Source organism: Lagopus muta, chromosome 5 (assembly GCF_023343835.1).
Source record: "Lagopus muta isolate bLagMut1 chromosome 5, bLagMut1 primary, whole genome shotgun sequence".
Classification (NCBI taxonomy): domain Eukaryota; kingdom Metazoa; phylum Chordata; class Aves; order Galliformes; family Phasianidae; genus Lagopus; species Lagopus muta.
In genome coordinates, this window is record NC_064437.1 from 19,647,492 (window position 1) to 19,675,170 (window position 27,679).

The following is a 27,679-nucleotide window of genomic DNA, read 5'->3' on the forward strand; positions in this document are numbered from 1 at the left end:
TTTGGCACATTTTGTTTCTCTACACTGGAAGTGGATATTTAAAACATAAAAGTCTCTCTGGTCTTCTCTACTGGATTTCAATAACATAAATGTGGGCTCTATATATCTGCAGCTATATCTTATGTACATATACAGTCCTGTGGCTAGGAAAGGAGCAGAGAGTCACAACACTCATGGTGCTTGCAGTGCTCAGACATAGCAGCGCACATCTTTGATGCACTGAGGGCAGAGTTAGTTTGGTTATGTTGGCTCATAAGGAATATGGCAAGTTTGGTGTGCTCCCGGGACAAAACACTGATGCCATTCACCTCACATAGGGATTGTGCAAGAGCCATGCTAACCCACTGCTCATCAGGGACACCACCACCCCCAGCCCTGTTCAGCATTATTAATAACCACAGCTGCTATGCACCTCTAATAATGTCTTTGTCACATGAAGGTTGTTTTCCATCCCACAGGCAAGAGAGTGGGATGGGTCCTACAGTGTTTTAATCTTACACAGAAAGTTGTACCTTTTCTGCATTTTAGTTTTACATGTCTCTTGCACTCTTACAGCAGCAGTGCCATAAAAACCTATAAATATTCTAGACTACTGAATAATCAAGCCTGTTATGAAAAGTAATTAGTCTTTTTTATTTTCTTTCCTATTTGGGATGGTTCTTATTTTGCAGTCTCTAATAATTAAATATTTCCTAATATATATATATATGTATGTATATATATATATATATGGCATTGAAAGGAGTCAGTGTAAAATTGTTTGTCAAATAGAGGACAATCTGAGTAGAATACTATCTGTATTTGCAAATGTCCACAGCACTGAGCACACCTGGAGAAAAAGTAATTCAGAATGCTTGTGTCAGAAAGATGTTCATCACCTATTGCCATTTAGAGCTAGTGCCCTCTCTGAGTATACGTTTCTCCTGGTTTTTACTTAATGTTCTGCTTTATTAGCTTTATATCATTTTAATTAGATTTCCTTTCATAATATTGTAATATTCTCCTGCTCTCAACATTATGCCATGCAAGGTCATCTCCGATACATGACTAATACATTTGACTAAAACGCACAAATAAAATACGATAGGCACATTAAAGCATTATGGGACTGTGCTGACAATAACAACTCAGCTCAATAGAAAAGTAAAGTAAAAAGCCTTGAAGATGAAAGGATAAAGTCACAGACCTCTAGAATCAAAGTCAGCCATACATGCTCTTTGTACCTGCTGTTCTGGGGGCTGAATTTGACCTTTTGAGTGTTGAAAATTGTTTTTGAAACAGTTGTTACTTTTTTTTTTCTTTTTTAGTTTTAAAGACCTATTTCACACTCTTTCTGTACAAAATTCTGCTTTCCACAACAAGCAACATAAATCTCAAATTTGTTTTGACCCAAATGAGGCTCTCTTCCATTCCATTTCCCAACTTTTTGCATTTTCGCCATTTTCACAACACTTAGGCTTTCAGTTTAACATCACAGGAATAAGTTCCACAAGCAATGCATTTAAAAATATTATTTTTCTCTTTCAGTGATTTGTGTTATTTCATTAAGAACAAATTTACTTCATTAACTATTTTTGTGCAAGTCAGATGATGATGCATCTCTCCCATGCTCTCATTTATTTCCCCTAATCACCTCATTTTGAACCTTTTCCATTTCTGTTATGCCCTATTTCAAGTGAAGTAAGCAGAAGTATATTTCAAGTGAGAGTACAGTAATTAACAGAATGCTATCTCAATACTCCCAGTGTTATTTTCTATCCTATCTTTTCACATATTACTACCGTGGGTTTTCTGTCCCCATCCCCTATGAAAGTTTCCACTCAATATATCTTATATTTTTTCTGCGGTTATTTTATTAACTTGAAGAGACCAGCGAAAATATTTTTTAATGGTTTAGTAGTCACAGAAACTGCTTAAAGCTAATGGAAATGTACTCAGAAGTTACTGAAATCAGAAATTAGAATGTTACTCAGGTTTCATGTCAAGTACAATAATATCAAATTTATCTAGGAAAAGGCTTTTCTAAGAGAAGTTGAACAGTTGATATTTTCTGTTGATTACTATAAGAGAAATATGCTTATAACATCTTAGAAAAGAGTTGGTATGGAATCAAGGCACTTCTGAAGCATCTGATGTGCAGTCTTCATCTACTCCTTTACAAACCAGGGTAACTTGAATTAAGTGATAAAGTATTCTGTATTAACAATTTACTAACAAAAGGCTTAAGTACTTTTAAAATGTGTATTGTTAGACATTGTCTTCCACTGTATATAGCACCTTTTTAATTAGAGGGAAAAATAGATTACCAGTACTTAAATAATGTTACCCCACCAGTCAAGCTTATTCCTTGACTCTGTGTCTGACAATGCACTATAGCCTTTCCTAGGGAACTAAAAAGAATCAACACAGCCTTGCAGAACTTCAGCTTTGATCTTTGAAATCAGTTGTACTGCATAGCTAAGACGAGGCATTTCCACTAAGAGCCTTCAAAACTGACCCATGGATTTGGTACCAGTTCAAGCAGCATCATAGTGTTAAATGAGTAGCATCTCTCCTACGAGCTTTCTCCTCTCATATCACCACCTGCTGAGAGCTCTCAACAGCACATACTCTGGCACACACAACAGAAGCTAGTACATGCTGCTTTTCACAGATAATCACAAGGTTAGAAATAAACATATTGGCTAAAATAATAACAATAGAATTCTAGGAAAATAAAAAGCACCAGAGAATGATAATTAAATTTCTATTTCTATTCAAATCATGTATAACTTACCGTGGCTCAGAAGGGACCAGCCTAAAAAACCTTCAGCAACCCAACAGAGTGACCTTGGCATGCTCACCTAAGCTCTTAATTAATTAACATCACTGACCTTAAATGGATAAAGTTGTGATGAATCTCAGCTAGAACAGTCATCCCCGCCCAATTACTTCATTCCAGAAACATAGGTCATAGGAAAATCTCACATCCCTGTTCTTAGGAAAAAAGAAAAGGAAAAAAAAACCCCTAATAAATATGAGTTGGGAGAAAAAAAAAAAAAAAAAAAAAAAAAGATATGATACTCACAATTAAGTTATTGAGAAATTGAATATTCCATCAGTGTTATGCTTTTAGCTTAGGAGAAATATATTTGTACATGGTATTAGAAGTAAGAGTCTGGTGTTCAGATTACATATGACTTGAACAATACTTCCTTTTGGAAGGATAATACTTAAAAACATAAAACTAGAAGCATGGTAGCACCTGAGAAAGACGTAAGTAGAAAGAAATAAAGCAAGCAGAACAAATCTATTATCATATTTGGATATCTGGAGTGGGATTTCTGTTACTTTCTTGGTAGAAGATACTTTAATTTTGGGGAAAAAAAATCTTTATGTCAAAAGAATGCAAACCTATACATAAATAGGTACTTTAGAACAACACTCTGAAACTTAACATTCAGACAAGTTAACCAAATCATGCTATTTGCACCTGTCCTCAGCCCACTCTTTCTCAAACCTGCATACATTTGTTTTTCTAGGTATAGAATCTCTGAATTGCTGCATAGCATGTGGGCAGCTATGTATATAATTGCTACTGTGACGGAAACAAGTTAGTTGAGAATAACTAAGCTTTTCCACTATAATTTGCTAACTGAGAACAAAAGAAAATAAAAAATAATTGCAACCTGCCTATGAATAAATCTGACAAAGCTGTGCTATACCAGCACCAACCAGAAAACAGCCAGTAGTATGCATTTCTGTAGGAGTTCTATCTGGTTTTCTTGGAACCACAGATCTTTTTTCACTGCTGATAAAGGTGAGATAAACTCTCTTACTCCAGTAAGAGCTGAGGCTTTTACAAACATTTCAATAAAATGAAAGCTGATCTGATGAAGTAACTGGAGAAGAGGTGGTAATCAACTCCTTATTTATTGTAATTGTTGGCTATCATTTCTGCAGGTTTTATAGTTCTCCAGAATTTGATAGTTGAAATGTCTTTCAAAACATCGGCATCTTCACCATGTGACTCAAGGTATTGCTTGAGTTGCTACTGTTCCCCATCCTCAATGCTTATTGCCTTTCTCCAGCATCAGAGTCTGCAGAGTGGACTTCAACCAGTCAGCCCAGTCTCCAGGTTTAGCTGATACCACAGCTGTAGTCAGCTAAGATGATGAATTTTGCACTCAGACGAGCAGCCGGTCCAGCCTGCCAACTCTGCTCTGGGTCACTAACCTCCCGGGAGAGGTGCTGACTTGTTCCCTCCAGCAGTCCCTGGAGAGCAGATGTCAAAGTCCTTCATGAGCTCAAAGTGTCATCATGTCTGGCACCAGCAGCATTTCCTGTCTGTTGGTTTTGGATGGGTGCATTTATCTGAACACAGCTCCTTCTCTTTTTGTTTGCTTTTTGTTTGGGTTTTTATAGGAAGAAGGATCACATTCTTTCAGCATCAGTTCTACTCAGTATCAAATATTAGTTTCAAACAGATTAACTATGGAATATTAAACCTGTGTTTTCTTATGTCAAGCTGTGATGTGAGCCTTATGGGAACATGCCAAATGGCCCTTTCAGCTATGCTTACATGAAGTTGTGAGATCTCTTTTTTTTCCCTTTCCTCTGGTTTCTTTAGCAGCTGTGTTGATTTAAACCCATACAGTCTTAAAATACTACAAACCATAGCCCTGTTTGTTCCAGCCGTAGCAGAATATAGTGACTCTCTAGCTGCAGAAACAACTCCCCATTATTCTTCTGGACATCTTGCTAACCACTGTCAAAATTGTTTTGTGGCCCAGCATCCTGCCAAGTCCCTGTCACATTCAGCCGATGACTTACTGGTTTGTTCTCCAGGAGGACCAAAGGCTAGCAAGGAGTCCTTGTTTTGTAGCAGCATCATAAGCTTCCAGAAGCAGCCTGGGAAGCTCATTTTGTGCACCTGCAACTTACTCCCTCCTTTGGACTTTTCACATCAGCAGTAATTCTCTTGCATCCAAGCTGCTAAACCCAGAGCAGCTAGTCCCCAAAGATGCTATAGCAGTGCCCCATGGGCACCATCTGCCACATCTTGTGCTAGATGAGGCCTAAGATATGTCATTTCTGCTGGAGTCCTGAAGAGATCTTTCTCAAGGTGCAGGAGCCTCAGCACCTGGATAACTTCCCACTGCATATCCATTATCACAGCTTTGCATTTTGAATAAAGTACACACTTGTATATTTAAGGAATACATTAAACAGACTTTACAATTTAAGACACAATTATTGTGTTTCTTTTCTGCCTAGTTGATCTTATTCTGCTTTTCCTCATAAAATGCAGCTTTTTAATGGAGGATCCAACATCCTGTGCTCTCAGGGAGTCCTTCTTTTAGTTTCATGATGAGGCTGATCCATTGTTGTGACATGGCCATCCTATGCTGACCTCAGTGTGCTGTTAGTTACTTGAAATGGGCAATAGAAGGAAATGTTTCCTTCCTCCCTTTTACTATTTTTACCTAAAATTGATTTTTGCACTAAAGAATCCTTGGCTTTTTTTTTACAGTGCAGTTCAACTCATACAGCTGTTTTAGGATTGCATTCCTAGAATCTTTAGACATTACAATTTAGTTCTCAAGCTTCTCTAATAGAAGCTTCTGTTTATTGTTTAACAGGGTAGAAATCTCACCTAAAGTGTATATATTCAACTTTATTAAAGCCATCCGTATTTGGGCAACTCAGGATTACCCGAGTGATTGGCAGTTCAAAAATACAATCATCTTTTGTGTCTAGCATGTGTAATGCTGGAGAATGTTTGAATCAATGACAGTGCTATCAGAACTCGAAATCAAATGCAAAATAATTCCCTAATCTTCCCATGTATAATGATATTTGTTCTTTTGATGAATTGCTAATGTATTTTTGGGCAGTTTTGCTGGCAGACCAGCCAAGTTAATGGTATAAAAGGCAGATCTTGGAGAGCAGTATTGTATTTACCAGTGCTTGCTGCTGATGAACAATGCGCCACTCAGCATGTTATCTCTCTGCTACAAAGCTTTCCATTTCTAAACAGGCAACATCTAAATAAACTTTAAAACTAGTCTTTTGAAAAAATTACTGTTTTCTTCAATGAAATGTTAGCTTGTTTTGTTCATTTTGAAGAGACGTTATCAAGTTGAAACATAATTACGTTTTTAAAAAGGCAAAAATGGTTTCAGCTATGGTAGCTTCCTAATTCTCCCAGCAACTTCCATGATTCCAATTGTAATGCATATTTTCTGCATTCGTTTCTTCTGTGTTCACATCTGACACCCCCTGAGAGACAAGCAGGCTGAGCAACCAGCCTTCAGACCTGCTCTGGCAGCAGTGAAATGAACTGTATCCAAAGTACTGTCCTATGGACAGATTACGAATGGGGGAAAAAAAACCAGGAAAAAAATCCTCTAATCTTTCTATTTTATACAGGCAATAATTTTGATTTTTTTTATCTTTATCTTTATCTTTATCTTTTATCTTTAGCTGATCACTGCTAAAGATAAAAAAATCAAAATTATAGATAAAAGATATTACTCGCTAAAGTAATCTAGCACAGATAAAAATGTGAGGTGTTTTGCTTTACGTATTTGTTTAATGTCACCATAGGGACCAAAAAAATATGTACCGCGTACATGTTTTATTGCTATGAATTACAAATTTGGTCAGCATTTAAAAACGAGCAGTACTTTTGAGATTTTTCTAAGCATGCTGCTTAGATTTCTTTCTTGGCTTTGTTGGAAGGTGACAGCTCTAACACTGTACAGAAAGCCTTACACTAAAGAAGGCTCTAGTATTTCTAGGCAGATAACTCCTTTGATCATGAGATAGTAAAATAATATTAATTCTTTACTTAATTTACTATGCTTGGCACCTTAATTAAAATAATCATATCCTCAACATTACATTTAATACATGTAGTTATATAGTTATACTTAATGGGCATGGTGTAGAAAGATCTAAAATCTTACTAGCAGTTTTTTTCTGAAGTAGTTTCTACCTGCAGAAATGATATATAAAAATATATCCCTAAAGAATACCCTAAAGAATATCAAATACTTTTCCCCATATTTATGTCTTGTTTCTTCTTCTTGAGCACCACAATTAGACATCACTACATATCTACAAAATACTACAATAGTGTCACTCCACAATTGCTTAGAGAGATCAAGAGGAGAAATTAAATACACATTTCAAAATCAGAAATGTGCTTTCTGGGTATGCATGTTTTCACGTGAACATGAATTTTCAAACTAATGTGCTTTATTCATTATGAGTGATTGAATGACTGTGACAATTAACAGAAACCTCACAAGATAGAGGATAGTCCTTACATTGGGAAGTTAACAATTCACAGGACAATAGATTCAGGTAATACCTTGTTTTCATTAGTTTAAGATTTCCGGAGTCATTTGATTTCAGTCACAACTGAATTGCAACTTCACTGGGTAGCTGGAAATTTCTTTCCGTCTTAGTTCTTGCTAGATAGCAAACTGCTTTCAGAAAACCACAAAGTAGTTTCCTGTCTCCCAGTTGTGAGTGCATCTGGTGGATTTCTCATCATAGCTATATGGCTGTCTCTGCAGCTAAATGGACCTATACAGTATCTGCCATAATAACGCTTCAGTCTTAAATTAGACTTCCAAGCAGAAAACCAGAAATTGTGAATAATAGTAACAGCGATTATCTGTATGGAAATTGCATCCATTTGAGAAGAAAGCTGTGATCTGGGCTACACGGAAATGAAAGGCAAAATTCCCAGGGGGAATTGGATTCTCTTTTCATGAAGGATAGAATATTAAGTAGAACACCCTCGACTGCATTCATCTGTAGATTAGGAGAATAAGTCACACCAGGTTTAGGACAAAGAGCTGTAACTGGGGTTTTTGATACACCTACATCTTAACGGAACTTATTTCCCAAATGAACTCAGCACCAGAAGGCTGACAGGGGTAGACCTGTTATGCTGGCAAAAAGCAGGCTCTGGTGCTTTTTCGGAGCACAGGTGGGAAAGGCAAAGTGATGATTTCAGAGTTGATGTTTACTGGAGATGCATGATTGCTATATTCCTGTCATCAAAGCTCAAATGGCTTAATTGGACAAACAATACTTTCAGAGTGGTTGATTCTCTGTACCTGTAATAATCACATATTTAGCAAACTTAACTCTTAAGGTTTTGACTCAATCATATGACTAAAACATGTTTAGTATCTACAGTCTAAAGCATGCTGCATTAGCAGCTGTGGTTACCTTTGAGGTTTCTGCTAACTCCCACTAAATTACATAAACCCCGTGGAAAAAACTTTAAAGCATGTTATGTACAGTTTCTAAAGTACCTCATAAGTTTCTAAAGTCCCTCAAAGTCAGAGGAACAACACGCACAGATTTTCTTTATGCCCATGAGCATAAGTGGACCAAGAACACGAGAAAAGCACTGCAGTGCCTTCAATTCTGCAGTACAGCCTGCCTGCGTGCAGCCAGCTGCAGCCGTCTTGTTCTTACCTCTTACGGCCCCTTTGCTCCTCCAGGCACTGATGTTTACCCCTGGTCACTGCTGCACAAATGCAGTCTGAACAAAACATCCAGAAAAGCACATTTCCATTGTCAATTTGCAGGGGCAAGAACACTGTAATTAGCACACTTGCAGTGTATTAGTGGAAGACAATAAACCAGTGTTTGCACGTGCTTACTTATGATTCAAGTTTAAAATGTTTTCCACTTAGTCCTTTTTCCTCCTGGAAACTAAGGGAGCAGTGGAGATTAGATGATTTCTTTTGCTGTCCTGTGCTGTGTGTCCCCAGAGAAGACTACAGGACACACTACTGTCCCATTCTTACCTCAGAATGATGGCCAATTTATTCCCTACTGCCGCAACTGCAAATTCTTTCGTGGTGACAGATTATATAAGAGAATTTTTCACTTAAAAATTCTGTTTCAGTTTCACCCATTTAATCATTGTTTCAAAGGACCCATTATCTCTCCAATTTTCTATACTATTCCCCAGAAGGTCATGTTACTGTTTCTGGAACTTTTTGAGGAAAAATAAAACTGTGGTGCTTTTTTTGGATCTGAAAAAATATTTTCACAGCTGTTGCTGAAAAGGTTAAGAGTATGCCAGCAGCTCAGCTGACTAGCACAGGCTACTTCTGTTTGAGGAGAGCTAGTATGCCCTGAATGTTTTTCAAGTTTTCATTGTGGAGTCTGGCAGAACCAGAATTTATCTGTGAGAAAAGAAGCTTGGTGTCAAAGAAGTTTTACTGATAAGATACTGTCTGTTTTGCTGCTGGTGCTGATAGAGCCTTAGGTGGGTTGTAAATAATAGATACACTTGTACTGCATGTGTTTACTGCTATTACACTCACAAGGAATGCAATCTCCCTGGTTTTTGGCTGTCTGTAATGAAGTGTTTATGAAAACAACATCACTAATAGAAAACCTTTACTGATCTTCATTTTAAGTGTCAAAATGTTAGGCCAACTATTCATTTAAAAAGATATCTGCATACTTGAAGATTTTCATTATTGACAGGTCTGTAAATTGCACGTGCATTCATACAGTGAGACCATTAAGCCACCCTTAGATATAACTTAATCTAGATCAGCTGAAACAAGGCAATTTGCAAGGAAGCATTATTTTCTTAACATTAAGAAATGTGTTTCACAAAATTGTGGAGGAAATATCTTTCCATAAAAATAATAGAAAAGATTTAAAAAATAAATACAGTTGAACCTACCCTATCTTTAGAAGCCACCAGTTTATTTCATTATAATCCAATGTGCTTTCCACTGATGCGTATTTCTTTTGGGGGTGATTGCATTAGAACTCAGTTTTCAGTACTTTTCAGATAAATACCAGACCTTTTATTTGCTATTTCAATCAAAAATCAAAATGTTAATGTCTGTGCATAAAAGAAAAACAATATTGAGGCACAAAACAACAGGGTGAAATTCTGAAGTTCTAAACTGGCCTTCATTGCAATCTCTTTCTAACCATTTAGATATTCCAACAGAAACATTTTAGCACACGCCCTGCAGGCTGCAGACCTAGGTCTACGAGGATGGCTTGCAGAGGGGAATGTCTCTGATGCAGAAGCCCTCTGTCCCTGGGCTGCCAGCGCACACTGTTGGACAATGAGGATATGCTGCCGGTGGACATGGGGCTGAAGAGAAGCAGGCTGTGTCCCTGTCAGCCCTGCTGGCACGTGCTGAGGACAAACTGTGGCACTTCTCCTCCTGCCCTGCTGGCAGAACAAGGGGACACATGCACTGATCTGGGGCAGCCCCCGTAGCCCCAGCGAATTCACCAGTGAACACTCCACAGATTGTTAACGTGGCTCTGAGCAGTCACTTCAAATGCAAAAGAAACATTTCCTTTTCACTGCATTTCACATCAGGGCCTTTGCTGAATGTCTCTTCCCTGAACATCAGTGTCATTCTTCGTGGCAGGTTCTGCACTACATTTAGAGATAAAAACCAAACTGTGGTGTAAAATGGGCTCTCTCTGGAGAAGGAGATGAAGAAGCTGCCAACTGCTCAGTGCCAACTGCTGTGGACATCAAGCAGCTTTCTGTGCCTTCCCCAGGAATACAGGCACGCACTTCAAGTACCCAGGCATTCTCACTGGAGGATGTATCAGTCGCATATTAGGTATTCATCTTTCATTCTTGTGTATTGCTAATTGATAGCTAAGGTCTTTACGATGCATCATATTTCATTTCACGTCATAGTTGTAACTGGGTTCAGCATACAAAGAGAGATTCCTTAGAGCTGAAGATCTGAATGAAGAGACAACAGATCATAGTCTTACACGATGCTGCCTTTTCTCTTCCATAATTGCTATTCTCTAGCTGCTCAGGCCCACATCTTGCTGCTTTGCATGAGTTGAATCCAGATTAGCAACATTGGATTTAGCAGAAATAGTATAGGTTTGTTGTCATTTTTTCCATCAACCTCAGTATTTTCCAGAAAGCACTAATGGTCCTCATGCTCCAGAGCCATCACTCTAAGGGATAACTTTGCATTTGAACACAAATTCAGCTTCAGAAGTGCAGAGATGAGAACGCAAAGTACAGGAGTGACTGAGAAGAGGGTGACTTTTGTGCTTCTCGTCCATCCTCTGCACCCCATTCTCTGTACAGGAGCTCCCATTTGATAACAAGTCTAGAGAAAGCAATCAATTATTCACGTGGAAGAATACTGGTCTTATTAGTGAGATTTTCTACTGATTTCCCTTAATTAATAAACCATTCCAAATTAGAAAAGCTAAAAAAAGAAAAAAAAAACCTGGAATATTTGAATATCTTTCAGCAAAGCTGAGCTGCAGAGCAGATTCAGTGCCCAAAGGAGTCTTGAAAGCTTCGAGTTACATTGCCTTCTTTCTTACCTTTCTCTCCAAATCCCCTGCAGAAAACTCACGTGATATGCTGATCCACCTGAACTTTAAGTTGACATCTGCATGAATCTCTTACCTAAAGTTTTGGGTCAGCTTCCTGGCTGTTGCATATACTTCAGTATTTTTAATCTTTTATTTTTCTAGCCTTTTTACTATTGCTAGATTTCAGCAGTTTTGAAATAGAAAGCAAAGACATGAAAAAAAAATACACCAATTTTTTCTTTTATCAATCAAGGGAAAGCTGAGAGGGAAAGGAAGTGAGAAGCAAAAAAAAAAGAGAACAAGAAATTTGAGCAAAAGAGCAAGCACTATTATTTTTAGAATAGGCAGCTGCTTCTGACAGTTCACCTAGGGTAGTTTTCTGTTTCTCTGCAGGACTTGAATTCATTCCTCTCAAGACTTTTCTATTGATCCTCTTTCTTTCCAGAGTTCCTGACCTTCCTCCCCTCCTGTCCCAGCCCAGATGGCAGGTTTTCATACAGCCTTGCCAACTTGCCTGCATTTGCAGTTTACATTTCATCAGGGATACCTCAAAGATACTTAATCTGCTCATTTAAACCCTAGCAACTGAACTGGTTAGTGATGTTCTATAGGGTATATACTTTTTTCTTTTTTTAAACAGAAGTTTTGTATTGAAATAAAAGTCAGGTTGATTTTGCCGGAACGGCAAAAACCTTACAAAAGTTGTCTAACATCTTCTGTATGTCCTGCTGCATGCTTTCAGAAGGATTTCCAAAAAAGTTTTGAAAGTGTGTTGTGTCCATATTTTTGACAGTTCAAATGCTAGATATAGAAAATTGATTTCAAGTAAAATTTTCAACTTCTAAGTTCCACATTTTGCTCAGAGATCAGACTTTGAAATTTCAGACTTCTTCGGCAGCTGCCATTTCTGTCCTCCTCAAAGCAGAACTGAAAACTGCCTGACCCTCCTTTCACAGTCTGTTCCTGCTTGCTGTCTGCAAGGGACACTCCTGCACATCCTGTGCCTCGCTGTCCTCATCACCATCTGAGAGCCCATCTGCTGCCTTCTGCCTCTGAGTGAGGAGCAGAGGATCCCGAGGGCTGTCTGAGGACAGCGTGGCTGCGGGGGCTCCGTGGCAGCGAGACCTGGATGGGAACCTGCCCTCAGGAGGCCAAAGGCACAAAGAGCCCTTGCTGGTGCTGACAGATATGGGCAGCAGTAAGGAAATGCAATGAAAAAGACTAGGTGCTGCACAGATAGGGGAGAGGAGGCAGCGGCTTGCTTTCTAGAAATTGCATTATCTGAGGAAAGAAGGACAAAAAAATTGAACTGGGGAGTTAGCATTTCTTTCTGTGGCAAAGGGAAAGAAAATTCAGGCCACTGTGGCAATGATAACAGATGCACTTTTAACAGCTGAGAAATTAGGAGAAGATCTTGTTGCTTTGGTGATGTATGAAGAAGAAAACCAAGTTCTTTGAAGCCTAGGAGAAGTGAAAAAAGGAGGTGTCTGAGGAGATACTATAGAGAAAAGCAGAAAATAATTAATGAAGAGGAAAAATCTTCAATAAAATGTGCTTTGTTACTTATGCTTGGGTGTTTCTTGAACCTCATCAGCACATCCCTGTTCCTGTATTCCTCTGCTGCCTGCTCTATCTCTATTCACTCTCTTTTTTTTTTTTTTTTCTCCTTCTTTTTCCATTTCTCCTCATCCTTTTTGTCAGTAAGGGAGGTTTTGTCATGATTGATTTTTCTCTTGACATGTAACTATTCAATGGTTACCTGTCAGGCTTTTCCATCCCGTGGCCAGGCCTACCTTGTCATGTACCTGCTATAACATGCATAATGTGTAGTTAAATTTAAGTGATGGATATAATGACTCACAAGAAACCAATTTCATTGTAATTTGAGAAGAATGTCAGGATGAGCGCTTCATGGCAGCCCCTGGAGAGTGCCTCTCCAATCTCAACTAGTTTGAACGATCACTAGGGAGTAAGGCAGGGAATTCCTTTTATTTTCCTCCGTTCTGAAATGACAACCAAGCTAAATAAGTAAGCAGTATGCAGTAATCCCATCCTCATATATATCTAATACCAAAAAAATCAGTAAGAATTGCCTTTTATTTTGGGCTGCCTTTTTTTTTTTTTTTTTTTAGGGATTAATTTTGGTGGTTAGGATTTGTAAAAAGAAAAGCTGAGCAACATAAAAGAACGTTAGGGTGCCTGTAGGGTACATGTGTTATTGTAATCCATAGGGAAAACACTTCTGTTCTTATTCAAAATCTCCTCTGCAGTGCCACCATGAGCACTGCTGTGCAGCATTGCCTCCAGCTGGCTGCTGGGGAGTGAAGCCTGCCTACTCCTCCCAACATGAAGGGGGAGTCAATGAGACTTCCCAAATTCACTCGCATGGTAGCACTTCAAGTATTACTAAATCAGAAAGAGAAATGTATCATAATTTCTCAAAATAAATAAATAAATAAATAAATAAATAAAAGAGGATGCCTTTCTTCAGCTGGAATAAATCAGTAAAATGGTGCTAAGCTGACTTATGCTAGCTGAGCATCAACCTATGGCTTTCACAAGGACCCGTCTCCTAATTCATAAAGGAGAGCTGCGCTTACAAACCCAAGCACATAACTTTCTCTGCCACTTAATGTTCACAGACCACAATTGCTAGTCTGAGGTTTTGTGGTTGAAAGACTGGGTTTGATGGGTATTTTCTGTTTCCCTTAATGGTTGTTTTTTGGTTGTTTTTTTTTTTAGTTTCCTAGAGTATATATCCTTTCTGTTCTACTTTGACATTGACAGTGTTTTGCTTTAGTCTGAGCACATAGGAACAAACAATCCGATCTGCATAAAACGTGTCACCTTTCACTCCTGAAATTAGTATTCTTCAAAACAAACCACCATGTTTATATTGCTTATAACATCCTAACTATGACAGCCAAAAAAAATAAGTACAGTAGCTCACCATTTAAAGCTGATTATATTAGTTGCTATTCAAGTCATAGCTGAGATTAATTATTGTGTTTGTGTAGGATGTTCGTTAAGAGGTTTCCTGATTGCTGTTCAGAAGATTGATTGCTTGTTACATTTACCATGTGGTTTCTGTGGGGAGGGTGTTTTTTAGGCTTCAGCATTTACAAGCACACAGAGGCCAGACAGGGCCATTGAGGAGCAAGGATACGTACACCTGCCGTATCAAGAAGCCATGACAAATGTCTGTATTAATATCAGGCTAGGAAATTGAAGACACATAAAGCAGATATGTTATTTAAAGTGCCTGAATCAAGAGATAACACAGCCTTAGGCAATGACATACCTCTAGTAAAGAGAAATTAAAAAGCATACAGGAAAAATGTCCACTGGCAGGCTTACGTGAACAAGGCAAATAATTTAAAAAAGAACTTACCTGATTCACTGCTACACTCTTCACACAATGTGCAAAAATCCAGGTTTCTATATGGTTTGACAACAGTGCAACATAGGCTTTGCAGGCAAACAATGAGGTACGTGAAGTTTCTCCTAGACACTTGCTGTTTTGGGGCAAAGGAGGGAATGTTTGGTTTCCTGTGGAAGAAAAAAAGCACAGAGTTACATTTAGTAATCTGAAGATTTGATAGGCATTTATACATACATTAGCTTCAAAATGAATTCAAGAATAAATTGAAGTAAAACTCAGATTAGGGGGCCTACTGGGACCTGGTAGAGACTAAAGACGAATGTATACTGTTAGTTTTTGGGTTTTTTTGTGTGTGTTTTTTGGTTTTTTGTTTGTTTTTATGTCTTGCAGGACTCTTGAAATATGTTAATTAACAGGATAGATTCTCAGTCCACGTTGCCTGACCTGTTCCTCCTTTTTGTCCAAATAACAAACATGATCATAAACTGCTGTTTACAAAAATATAAAACATACTGAAGAGGTGAAAAAAGGAGAAGGCATAAATAGAAGTGTAGCATCCATAGCTGTTCTAATTACCTGTTTTAAAGATTTTCTTCTATTATAGTGCTAAAATAATAATTGGACTTCATATAATTTTGCAACAGCAATGACATATTCATAGCTTTTCACATGGCAGTCATCTTCTTTCGTTACCTAATTTTCTATCTTCACTTCTAGGAGAGTTAAAGCATAAAAAGAAGAAGCGTTTACTTTGAATTTCAGTAAACAGAACCTGATAAAATATTTTGGCAAGCATTCAAGATGTTACCATCTCTAACAGGAACTTGGTTCCTACGAGTCTTCTTGGTGGAGGCAGTAGAAGTTCTCATCAGAAAGTGTTCACATGTCCTGAGTATCTGAAGACTCTCATTTTTAGTCATTAGGCTGAGGTACCTTGTCAAATGTTATTGCTTTAAGTTAAAAGTAAAGAGTGTTGGGTACTGGATGTGGTGATGATACATAATGCAACAGCTCAAAAAAATATTTCATATCCCACTACATCTTTAGAACCAGAAAACAAAATCCTGTGCAGCAGTGTGTCTTAATGCAATGATTAGTGCATGTCCACAGACACTGGTCCACTCAATAAGTAAACTGATATTAAAATTCTCATTTGAAAAAAGTACTTTTTAGAGACACCAGCTAGACTTATTTGCCAAACTCCATTTCAAACCCGCTTGCTAGAGTTGCCAGCTGCTAAGCAGATAATGCATCACTGAATAACGTTTCCAGACTGCCAGTGGAAATGTATAAATCTACCTTACATCAAATGCACCACCTTATATTTCTCCATATCCCTATGCTTTTATTTTTAAAGATGGCACATTAAGTAAAGTTATTTAGCATTGCAAGACAGAAAAATTAAATTACAGTCAAGTTCATTAAAAGCCTGCTATGGCTCACAGGCATGCACTCTTTCAAAGAGCATCTTTAGACTTTTTTGGGGGGGGGAAGGGTTAGAAGAATGGGAGAAAAAAGAGAACTGCATAAAGTTTCACTTCTAACTGTTCTGCATGAGAAGTTCTTGTTCCCATCTTTACTGCTTATTTAGTTACTTAGCATAATGGCTAGTAAGATGGAGGAATGAGAGAAAATTTTATGGTAGGTAAAATGACTTAATGGTAATTCATTTTTTGTAATCTAACATTTTTCCATCCTATTTGCTTTACCCATCATAAGATGGTGACCTTTTATTTTCTTATGCTTTCCTTTTTGCGCGCAGAATTCTTCATTGTAGGTAGCCTGCCATCTTCAGACCAGGCACTCAATTCTTCACCTCACACACAGCAAAATGAAGCAGTCATTTTATGTGCATGAGTAGCTCTGCTATTTGGATTGTGTTAGCACATGTTAAAAAAAAAAAAAAAAAAAAGAAAAAAAAAAAGCTAGCAATAAAGAGCCAAGACCTCTGGGAACTCCAAGTAATGCATGATCCTATTACCCTACACTTTCAGTGCTAACATTACCATCTCAGGACAAGTCCCACAGGCACATACAGGCATTTTTGTGAAGTAGCTTTTCCCTGATTTTCCCTTGTGAACTTATCCATCGTGCTATGAAATGCTGTGCAGGTTGCTGATTATAGTGGTTACCTTCTTCTTAGGATATTAGCTCCTAGAATAAAGAAATTGGGACCACGACTAAAATAGGAACTAAAGGCACAACTGATTAGAGGAGTTACGAGAGTAGTTTTGACACAAATACTTCTTGCTAGAACATCATGTTTTAGGAAAAGGGAAGGAACTGTAGCTGAATACCTATCAAAAATACCTGTCAAATTCAGGAAGAGTGCTGAAAAGAAGAAAAAGTGCTTTTTAACCTTGTCTGGAGAGGCCCAATAAAAGCCTACCTCCAGATCGTATATTCATAACTCCTGGGAAGTGGGACCTTCTGCATGTTAATACTGAATAATTAGGACTGTATTAACAGAGAATCTTCTCCATCACCAATTTTTCAAAGAGAACAGCAGAACTCCCATATATTGTTTTACCATTTAGGAAAAAAAAAAAAAAAAGACCTGGCTATGATTTCCCGAGGAATAATCTAAAAGAAATGAGGATTAATGAGGAAAAAAAAAAAAGTGGGTTTTTTGAGCTTCAATTATTTTTTCCGCTTTTCTGATGATCTCAATTCTTCACACTCCTCCTTTCCTGTTTCGTACCATTATCACGTCTCTATTTTAGTTCTAGACAGTGTCACTGACAGTAATAAGTTATTTTAGAATCTGGTTCTGCTCTTTTTTTTTTCCCCTAGTAACTTTCAGGCTGTTTTCTTGACCAAGAAGACAGTCCACAGTCTACCTGTAAAAATGCACAAGTAAGGACAGCTTTGTCTTAGCGCTGAATTACTGTAAGCAAGCACTCCTAACAACACTCCAGTCACTGATCCCATTTTACAGTATTGCATGTTATCCACACAATTAGCTCTCAGAAATAGTTGCAGTACCTTCAGGAAGGCTACTCTGGGGACTAAATGCTCTCAGCTGTGAATAAAGAACTCACATTTTTTTCTTTAGCTGGAAGGTTTGGAACAGCTTCTGTCAGTAAACGCTACCTGTGAAAAGTATTGCACAAGCATTACTTCTCTGTCTGTAAAACTTTACATTTCTGAGGCTTAAGTACTTTTACAAGTGAAAATACCAATAACAGCAGCAGTATCAGTTGTGAGTGGTTGGGAAAACAAAACTTAATTGTGGCTGTTCTGCTGCATGATTAGAAATCTTCTCCAAGGTACAGGAGCAAGCGAACACCTGAGATTCAAAGAACAGTGCATGACAGCACATCATCGTGACAGCAATGAAAGAGCAACTGGCTCTTGGCAAAATAATAAAACTGACAATCAGATCTATTAAAATGCTGTCAAGACTGGGAATGCCTCATGGCAGCACCTTTCAGCAAGCTGTTAGTCTAAGACCATTCTGTGACTCGCTACCGCAGAAGCAAAGTGCAAACAAATATTAATACATAGAATAACTCAGCAGAAAGACTTTTTTTTTTTTTTTCCTATGTCTAGCTTAAACCGTTAGATTAATCCTACTATGGTAACTGAACCATAAACGTTGTATAGAGACTTATGATGTTGAGTGTAATTGAACCTCTGGAATCAAAAGGCTGAATATGGGTTGGCAGTCTCCTCAAGTATGAGCAGGAACAAATAGCAGTATTGGCAGTACTGAGATTAAAATCCATCTTTAACATATAATTCAATTGTTAATGACAAATTCTGGCTACGTAGTCTCTTTCAGTTCTTTTATCACTTGTATTTACATCAGCCTAAGCCTCGCTTCACCCTACTGCTGCAGACTGCTAATAAAGCTCCCACTTGTAGGTGGTACTGAAAAAAATAATAATCCATTCATGGTGGTGACTGACAAATATCAAGCACCTTAAATGAAGGTGCCCTGAAGGACTTGTGGCCTGCAGTGTAATTTAATTAAGATATCCTAGTGATAGCAATTATATCATCTATGACAGCTATTCTGCTATAAAGCGTTTCTTTAATTAACAAAAGGTGGTATCTGAGAAAGCAGCTCTACTACAAGGCACAGCTTACACTCAGACAAAAACACTTGTTATTCGCGTTTCCTCATGTCATACATTTGTTTTTCTGCATTTCTCTGCCTATCCCATATTGAGAGCATTTGCAGGATAACCCATATAACCCACACACACCAGTCTCTGCCTGCTCCTTCAAACTGCTCCTTTTTCTATGGTTCTCTTTATATCCATATCAAACTAAAGCCTAACCTTTTAGCATAACAGGAATTTATTGGAAACTAGGGATCACATTCAGTTCTTATGTTGACTTATGGTTTAACCCAGCAGGTGGCTCACTCCCCTCCTTCCCAGTGGAATGAGGCAGAAAAATCAGGAAAAACAAAGTAGAAATCCTGGGCTGAGGTAAAATATTTACTAAGGTAGAAGAAGAAGGATAATAGTTATTACTATATATACATGAATGTACATACGAAGTGATGCAAAAGCAATTGCTTGCCACTCTCTGACCAATGCCCAGCTCACCCCCTGAGTAGCAGAAGGAAGAAATGAACTCCCACCCCCTTCAACACTCCTTCCGCATGATGTCATATGATATGGAACATCCCTTTGGCTTAATTCAGCTGTTTTTATTCTCTTCCCTTTCAGCTCCTTGTGCCCCTTCTTTGACAGCCTTGGCTCTGTACGATGCTGCTTAACAGCACCTATAAACACTGGTGTGCTATCAACATTGTTTTTCTCCTCGAACCAAAAGCATAGTATTATACCAGACACTCTGAAGTAAACAATTGAATCTGAGCTGAAACTAAGGCATAACTCAAGGAAAAATATTGAGTAACTTGGGAGCAAGCGGGCAATTAGGTTAGTCCAAGCTGAAGGCATAGTGCTATGCTTGTAGCTCGAGGAATCTCATGCACACTGAGGTCAAGTGACTTGCTTGAGTTGGCATCAGAGGGAGATCAGCTGATGGCAAATCAGGGCAGCTTCAGAGGAGTGTGATGCATATGGAGCTAAAAGCGGCTGGAAAGTGACAGGATGATCTGGGACCTCATAAATACTCAGATACCTCCTGAAGCTTTCATTCTATTGCCTCTCAGGTTTTATTCAGTAAGAACATCTGTTGATTTCAATCCTTGACTATGATTTAATTGAATCTAAGGATAGGACTCACTGAAAGAAGCTTCAGAGAATTGGAATAAAATCATAAAGTCTTAATAAAACATTTTCTGTAGCATAAAGTTATATTATCACATAATAAATACTTAAACAGTTTCAAATAATTTTCTTCTAACATGTTCACAGATGCAAAATATCTGAAATTTCTGGTTTTGAGCATCATAGCCAAACTTCTGGCATTAGGCAGGCTTCCACTCATCCACTTATATGTGTGTATACACACACACACACACACACACACACACACACACACACACAGTTTCTCCAGTCTAGATCAAGACAGGATAGTGCAAGAGAATGTTGTCAGAGTTGAAGCTTCTTGCAAGCTTAAATATTTATTTTTGTACTTCCATTTCTTAATTCTGCAAAATAACGATTCTAAAATTAAGTCTAGCAAAGCAGTCTAAGAAATATTGGCACTTCAGAAAGCTTTACTAGGCATAATGTCAGAAGGAGGAATTGATTTTATAATCTAAAGCTAGTTGGGAATGCATTCCAAAATACATACAGGTAAGTACAGAGATATAGATGGTGATAGTCACAAACATTCGCAAGGAGGCAGATTTTTTTTTTTTTTTTTTAAAATAGCTTCTATGACAAAGACCAGTGGCTCTCAGGTTGCCTGTGAAATAAATTACAGTAATAAACCATTCAAAATAGCTCATCATGACATAGCAAGGGTATAAAATCAAAGATAGTTTAACAGACTTGCTTTCTTATTTATCTTTTGATTTTTGGCCAACTTTTGAATTTGCAAGCGTCAACATAAAATATTGTTCATTGAACTAATATATTCAAATTCTATGCAACTAAATTCACAGAAAATCTCAAATCCATTTAAAATTTAGGACCCTGCACTGACTCCAAGCATCAGCTAGAATTTACAGCTATTTTTCATTGATTTCACTGCATCACACTCAGCATATGCCCAATCAAAAATTAGGAGATAAGAAGAAATCTAAAGGCATAAATCTTTTGAAGTTACTTTTTCTTTTTTTCATTAACACATCACAGATGGCCACGTTGAACGGAGTGTTTTTGTATGCTGTCTTAAAGGTCATCGTTACAAGCAGAGCTATGCCACTCCCCACCCTTAAAAACCTTTGTTTTGGGCCTGAACATACTCACGTGGTACACGCAAGGTGTTTATATATAAAGTGTAACTGAGAAAACTGAAACGCTGCATAGCTTTAGAGAGGCGCACTGCTTTTGTTCATGGCATAACACAGCCCTGAATTCTGCATCTGAGGAAAAAAAAATACCTCACTTTCTTGAGGGCTTTTACTTTTGCACCCTTATAAATAGTGGCCCATTTTATAGACAAATATTTTACATTCTAATGCACATACTTCACATAGCTCCTCTAGAACAAACTAGGAGCTGTAAGTCCCCTTTAAAGATAAATGCTGGAAGGCACTATATTGCTTTAATTGCAGGGTAGCTGCAGAAATACACCAAGGAAAATCTAGTGCCGTGGTCAGGTAACTACACCTTCCTGGCTCTGGCTGCTGCATGGCCCCACCACAGGATCCTCTCACCTCAAAGGTACACATGAGCCTTACAGGGCTGATGTGGCCATCGTGCCCTTATCAAGGGCGGCAGGATGCATTCCCACCCAGATATTCCTGTCCCAGGGCTGCACAGCCATGGGTTGGCTGCTACTGCTGCAAGCTTTTGACCTTTCTTGTAGGACATCAGTCTGCACTACAGAAAGGAGTTCTACAGGCAGCCAGCAAGTCATTAAACAGCATTTCTACTCAAAAACAGTAAAACAGACAGATGGGCTGGGAATGAGGAAATATAATTTTTCAGATTTCAAATGGCAGCAGTTAATTGCATTACTTTATCGGAGGTGTTTCTCTTTATCACATCTTCAGCAAGACAAGCCTGTGATGGGTCGAACTGATAGGGAACATAATATACTCTAATTTATTGCTTCCTAGGGTGGCACAGGGAGAAGAGCATACTCAGAGCTTCTGTTATCGTCTTACTCTGTAATGAATTGTAGTGTAGCAGCCAATTGTAGAAAGTTTGTTTCTTCTGGTATAGAAAAATTACATGTAATCTCCTCTTGTTTAGAGATCCACCACTTACCGAACAGGATATATTTTTTAAGGGTGCAGTCACACCATGTGCCATTCAGCCACTTGCAGCCAGGCATAGCACTGATAGAGGCTAACAACACAGGCACAGAAGCAGCAGCACCATGTGTATGCAGGACAAAAGCCTGGCAGTGCTGAGGCTCTCAAGTAAACCTGAGCTGGAGAACTGATGCCAACATCACATATGTAGTCAAAGCTCCTCCTTGCTACAGCAGAGGCTGCAGAGGTTGGAAACACAACATCATGCTGTGCAGTCCTAACCACAGCTCTACAGTGAAAGAAGGTTTCCAGATTCCAATTTATTCCTAGTAAAGTCAATAAGGAAATGTGGCTCAATTGAATGAAGTTGTGTGCTACACATGCAATTATATGCCAAATAAAAGTATTGCATACTTTTATTATCCCATCCATTTCTTCCCTTTAGAGGTGCTCTTTAATTCAGATAAAAGGTTTCTTTTGAGCTTAGGAAGTCAGTGCCATTTAGTAACTGAAACCATGAAAAAACCATGAAGAAACCATGAAAAAAAATAAAACGTAATCAGGAGTATATCTTCACTTCTCATCACTCTGAGCCCCCTACTTGAGGCAGGAGCAGGGATAACACTGCTTTCACAGCCCCACCTCCGCATGGAGCAGCTGCTTGCGTTGCTCCAGCCCTGCAATCTGCCAGCTGGGATTAGCATGATGAAGTACATTTTGCAAGTGGCAGGCTGTTAGGAGTCAGTGCAACCATCTAACATCTGCAAAATTTACACTTCTGGTAACAGTTTGAGTACAGATCATTTTAGGAAATTGTGTATTTCTCAGCCATGTACCCTTATGATTGTGGATATATATAATAAAAAAAATTACATGACAGTCTCCAACACATAACTGAATAGATTGCCAGCTTATAACATTTGCTACCTTTCCTCAAAAGATACTGTATGTATTGATTGAATTACTTATATTGATGTGTTACACTAATATGGACTTAATGAGCATATTCGTTCTCTTTCAGAGTACTATGTTCTGTAATATGAATGTATAGAGATGGTGCACAATTCATTGGGCATGTGTGTATAACATTCCTTCATTGAATAATGACATTCAACATTTAACATGGACTTCCTAGAGAAACAAATTTATGTAGGTATACACTGTGATTCATTAGAAACACTTTTTTCATCTTGACAAATAAATGGCAGCAAAACAATGTAGCCCACCTTTTAAGAGAAATGAAATGAAATTGAATTTCACTTACAATTGTCATTTTTGTTTATGTCACTTTTCCCTCTTCCTTTCCGTGGTTCACGTACACAGGTCCTCTGAGCCCAGAAAATTCTGTGAAAAAAACAAATACAACAAAAATTAATGCAGATTCTGAGGCAATAGAAAAAGGTTATTTTTTTAATATATTAAAACAATGTTTCTGTGTAACATTGGCAATTCTAATTGTGGTGTTTGACATTCAGTGTTAATCTACTGGCTCTAAAGCTTATTAAAAATGGCAGTAGATGCAGTAATAATACAGAAGCAGGTCAGAAATTCTGAAAGAAACAATACTGACATTGAGAACCAGAAATAAAATTACAGTTAATATAGAAATACAATTTTTGCATGAAATCCTCAGGCATAAAATCAATAATGTTCAGGACTGGAATGAATTGTGCCTACGGATGCAGACAGTCCCAGAAGTGCAATTGAGACATTCCCAACCAGAATTTTTCCTTTTTAGTTCCTTTTATTTGTTGCCTGGCTCTGCACTTTCTCTTCTCTACGGCAAATAATAATAATAATAATAATAACAATAAAAAATTACAACAAAGAAAAAAACTTTTAGGGAAAAGCCTATGGGTAAATGAAAGGGGTCTGTTCTTGGCTTAATCACTGCTCATCACTTCATCTCTGTGATGCTCTTCCCCAGCTATAACTTTGCAGGCAGCTGAAGACTGCAAATCATCTGGAGATCTACAGCTGGAAACTATGCAAAACTATATATCATACTACAACATGAACTCAGCAACTTTTCCTGGAACTAAGTAACAATTTTGCTACCCTTATTCATAGGAAAACATGCTACATTACTTAGTATTGCGTGAACAGCCCATTTAAATTGGTATGAGTATGCAGAATAGGGACAATAATTTATGGGGAAAGACAACCTACCTTGGTTTAGCAAAGCTTCCTATTTCCAATGCTATCATAGTAAGAGATGAATGTTTGGAGAATTAACTGTTCAATTGCACTCAATGTGAAGAGTAATAAAATATCAACTTATTTAGGATGACTTTTTGAAAAATAGCACATTTGAGACACATCCCTCCATGTTTTGTATCATATTTGATAAACAAGTTAACTACTCCAGCTCTTCAAGAATGCTCTACAGCAGCCTTAGGTCTCCTACAGAGGAGGCAGGAATCGTACCTTGAAAATTAAATTAAAGCCAACTGCAGTTTGTGACAGGCAATCATTAATGACTGCCACGGAGGATTTAGTACCCTTCTGCTCATTGTCTTGGCATATTTTGTACTTAATATCCCATATATTACAAATAGACATGAATATTTGTTGTAGTTACACATTTAGGCAAGAGGACAGCATCTTTTAAGTTGAAGTTTAAAAAAAAATAATGAGAAATTTTAAGACCTGTTCCCTAAGGGTAGATGCTTAACTGGTTTTAAGACATTTCTTGTCTGTGGTTTGGGTTTTATTTTATTGCCCCTTTTTATTTTCTAACAGAAATTTCTGTTTCAGAGCATGAAAATAGTTTTGTATACACTTCAGTCAATCAGTATAGCTTGATGGAACATTTTGTTTTACCAGCCTTCATCATGACAGTTTGCCAGTATTCAGAGTAAAATGTGAGGCGTACAATCACAATGAGATAATGTCATGTGCCTTACACCATAATCAGCTCCTCTTTCAAGGTGTAGCATATTTCACATTTCCAGAAATCTTTCACTTCTATGACAAAAATAGACAAAGCAGAAAAAAAAGCTGAAGCATGTTTACATACCTGTATGTATGCATAAAGAGAGGAAAAAGCACTGACTCTAGAAAGTAAATTCTTTATACCTGAATTTAAAATCACAGAATACACAAAAGAAATGTCCTCAGTACAGACTTCAGTGACATTTGCATGCACTATGTTTCCACATAAAGTAAAGAACCCAAATTTGCTGTCCTAAATCCCGCTGTTCTTAAGAAGAATAAAATCCTAATGATTCCTTGAGGTAGCATATTTACTGAAAGCAATTTTGCTGGGATAGAACTAGTCACACCGAAGTCTGGTGGCACATTTATACCCTCAGAAGAGTCTTTTACAGCATAAATAGCTACTTGAGTGTGTAAGTTATTTGTGTATACAAATTATCTTTTTACAGATAAGCACAAATGTGACAGAACAGGCAATTCAACTCTTTGATCACAATTTATGATGCACTTTCATGTTGCTCTTAAGCCAACCAATCTATATTGCTTCACTTCTGTCCCCAGCTGTTGCATCCCTTCTGACACTAATGTATCCAAGCCGTATGTCAGATCAGAGACTTGATTCAGTGGAACACAAACTGGGAAAAGAAACACTTGCATTCCAGACATTTGAGTCCTCCCATCCTGCTCACCACATAGCTGAATAACTGCTAGGCACAAAGGTGACAGGCACAACTGATGATAAAAAGGTGGAGGTCTCCAAGTCTGTAGGAAATTTGTCCTTGGAGACTTTCAGCCCACCAGTACAAGGAAGAGACTGAGCAATCAGCAACTGCTAGGCTGCCTGAGGCAGCAGCAAGCCTACAGCAGAGGTACTGCTCTAAAGAAAGAAAGGATTTTCCAAGTGGATCCACTGAAAGGTGCCAGACTGGAAAGAAAAATTGCACAATGTTTTTTTTTTTTTTTTTTTTTTTTCCTTCAAGAATTCCCTTACCTTTCAACCATGCAACTTAAAAAAGCTAAGCTCTTGCTGCTTTAAATAACTTCATTCTCATTTAGCATTAAATTAGCAGTAGTGTCTGGAAGGCCTTACTCTGACTTTTGCTGTAAGAAAAAGGGAGGGCCACAGGCAAGCACATGGCTGCAAGGCAGCTGCAGCTCAGGGTCATTCCTGTGCACACCACTCTTGCAAATGCAGCCATCAGAACATCATTTTAAACTATACAATAAGGCTCAGTAACTGCAATTTGAGATTCACTGAATCTGAAAATTGGCAAATTATTAAACACTAATTGTAAAGCATATTGCCTATCATGTTGTTCAGTCAGCCAAACTACACATGCAGCCTGAGCTATTGTGTGAAGCACAGGTAAAAGTTTTAGTTTTACACTCTCCTAGCGTGACATCAGCATTTCAAACTTTCATTACCTAGTCAAAACCTGCATGGGAGTCAAGAGTATAAAGCTTCATTGGGCGTCATTCTAAATTTATTTCCTTCATCATTATAGCAACTGCCTGTACTGAGCTTTCCCTTGTTACTTTATATTTAGGTATAATAGGAATAAACAAAAAGTCGTTTGGGAATTACTTCCTATTTTGCATTACACAATTTGATTCTGCTTATGTAAAATACTTTTGAACTCTCAGTTGAATGTAGCAGTCTTCAGTTCCACTCTAGGCAGATGGATACTGTGGAACAGTTGTGTACTATTAAAAAGCCGTGACAGCTTTGGTGGACTGTCAGCTAATTCGCCAAGCTACAAAGCTACATTAATGGGCTACATTGTGTTTTAGAAACCTTCTGGATTGAAAAATAACATAGTAAAGAGAAAAGTACTGTTTTTTTTACTTATTTCTCACAAAGAAATATGAGCAACATTACACTATGCATGACAATCTTACGTTGAAAAGATTCAGTCCAGCCATATCATAAAGATTTATAAACTGCACAAAAAATCCTGATTATACACAAAGGTGTTACTGAAGTGCCATTCTCCAGAAGGAAAAAAAAGCCTTACCTCAGGAGATGGAGCTTCCTCAGGAACCAGTGAGAAAGCTCAGAGCAACCTTTTACAGAAGCCAAAGCCATCACATCTCTGCTGCCTCCATGACTTGCCAGACATATTTCTTCAGTTTGTCTGTATGAAATAAAAACAGAATAGTTATTTGTGCCATCTACCAGGAAAATACCTCACAGTATTCACACACATGTGACACAGAGAGGAGGAACCAGCTAAGCACAGCTTAAAGCAATCATCCATCCTGCCCAGGAGGATTTTCTAGTCCACCTATATTGGTGTGGTGCATCAGCCCACACAGACTGCAATATTCTTGCCATAAAGTTTCCTGAAATTTTCCCCAACACAAAATTTCTACGCTCCACCGATTTTAATCTCATACTGAACTAGTGTAAAACTGCTACAGCACTGCCTGGGGCAAGCTCTGGATTCCATCTCCACACTCATGACACATTCCCCACACAGCTGCTAGGGAGCAGCATCTGAAAAGAAAGGAGCATCTTCAGCAGCTATGCTCTCATGGATGGGCACCATTCCACACAACCAGGAATCCCAGAGATTCAATTAATAACCCCCTGAATGGCAAGGACTGGACAGCAGGATAACCAAAAAGTCCCATGAGGATCAACAGAAAAAATGACTGCAACACAAGCCCACAGTACACCCAGGAGAAAGAATCAGGGAGGGAGAGAGGAAGAAAGA

The 27,679-nt window shown here is 38.1% G+C and overlaps 1 protein-coding gene and 1 long non-coding RNA gene across 10 annotated transcripts in view; one reads left to right on the plus strand and one right to left on the minus strand.

Moving 5' to 3' along the window:
- The window catches only part of NTNG1 (netrin G1), a 152,448-nt gene that overhangs the window by 29,907 nt on the left and 94,862 nt on the right, over positions 1-27,679 (plus strand). The window lies entirely within an intron of this gene.
- LOC125694219 (uncharacterized) lies at positions 9,230-27,097 on the minus strand. 2 transcript variants are annotated; one of them, XR_007377466.1, is made up of 5 exons: positions 26,978-27,097; positions 23,290-23,369; positions 17,776-17,827; positions 14,744-14,901; positions 9,230-11,138 (listed from the first exon to the last, which is right to left on the minus strand). It is a non-coding gene; the product is annotated as an uncharacterized LOC125694219 (long non-coding RNA). The 2 variants fall into 2 exon arrangements; XR_007377465.1 differs by lacking the exon at positions 17,776-17,827 and having other exon boundaries at positions 9,232-11,138.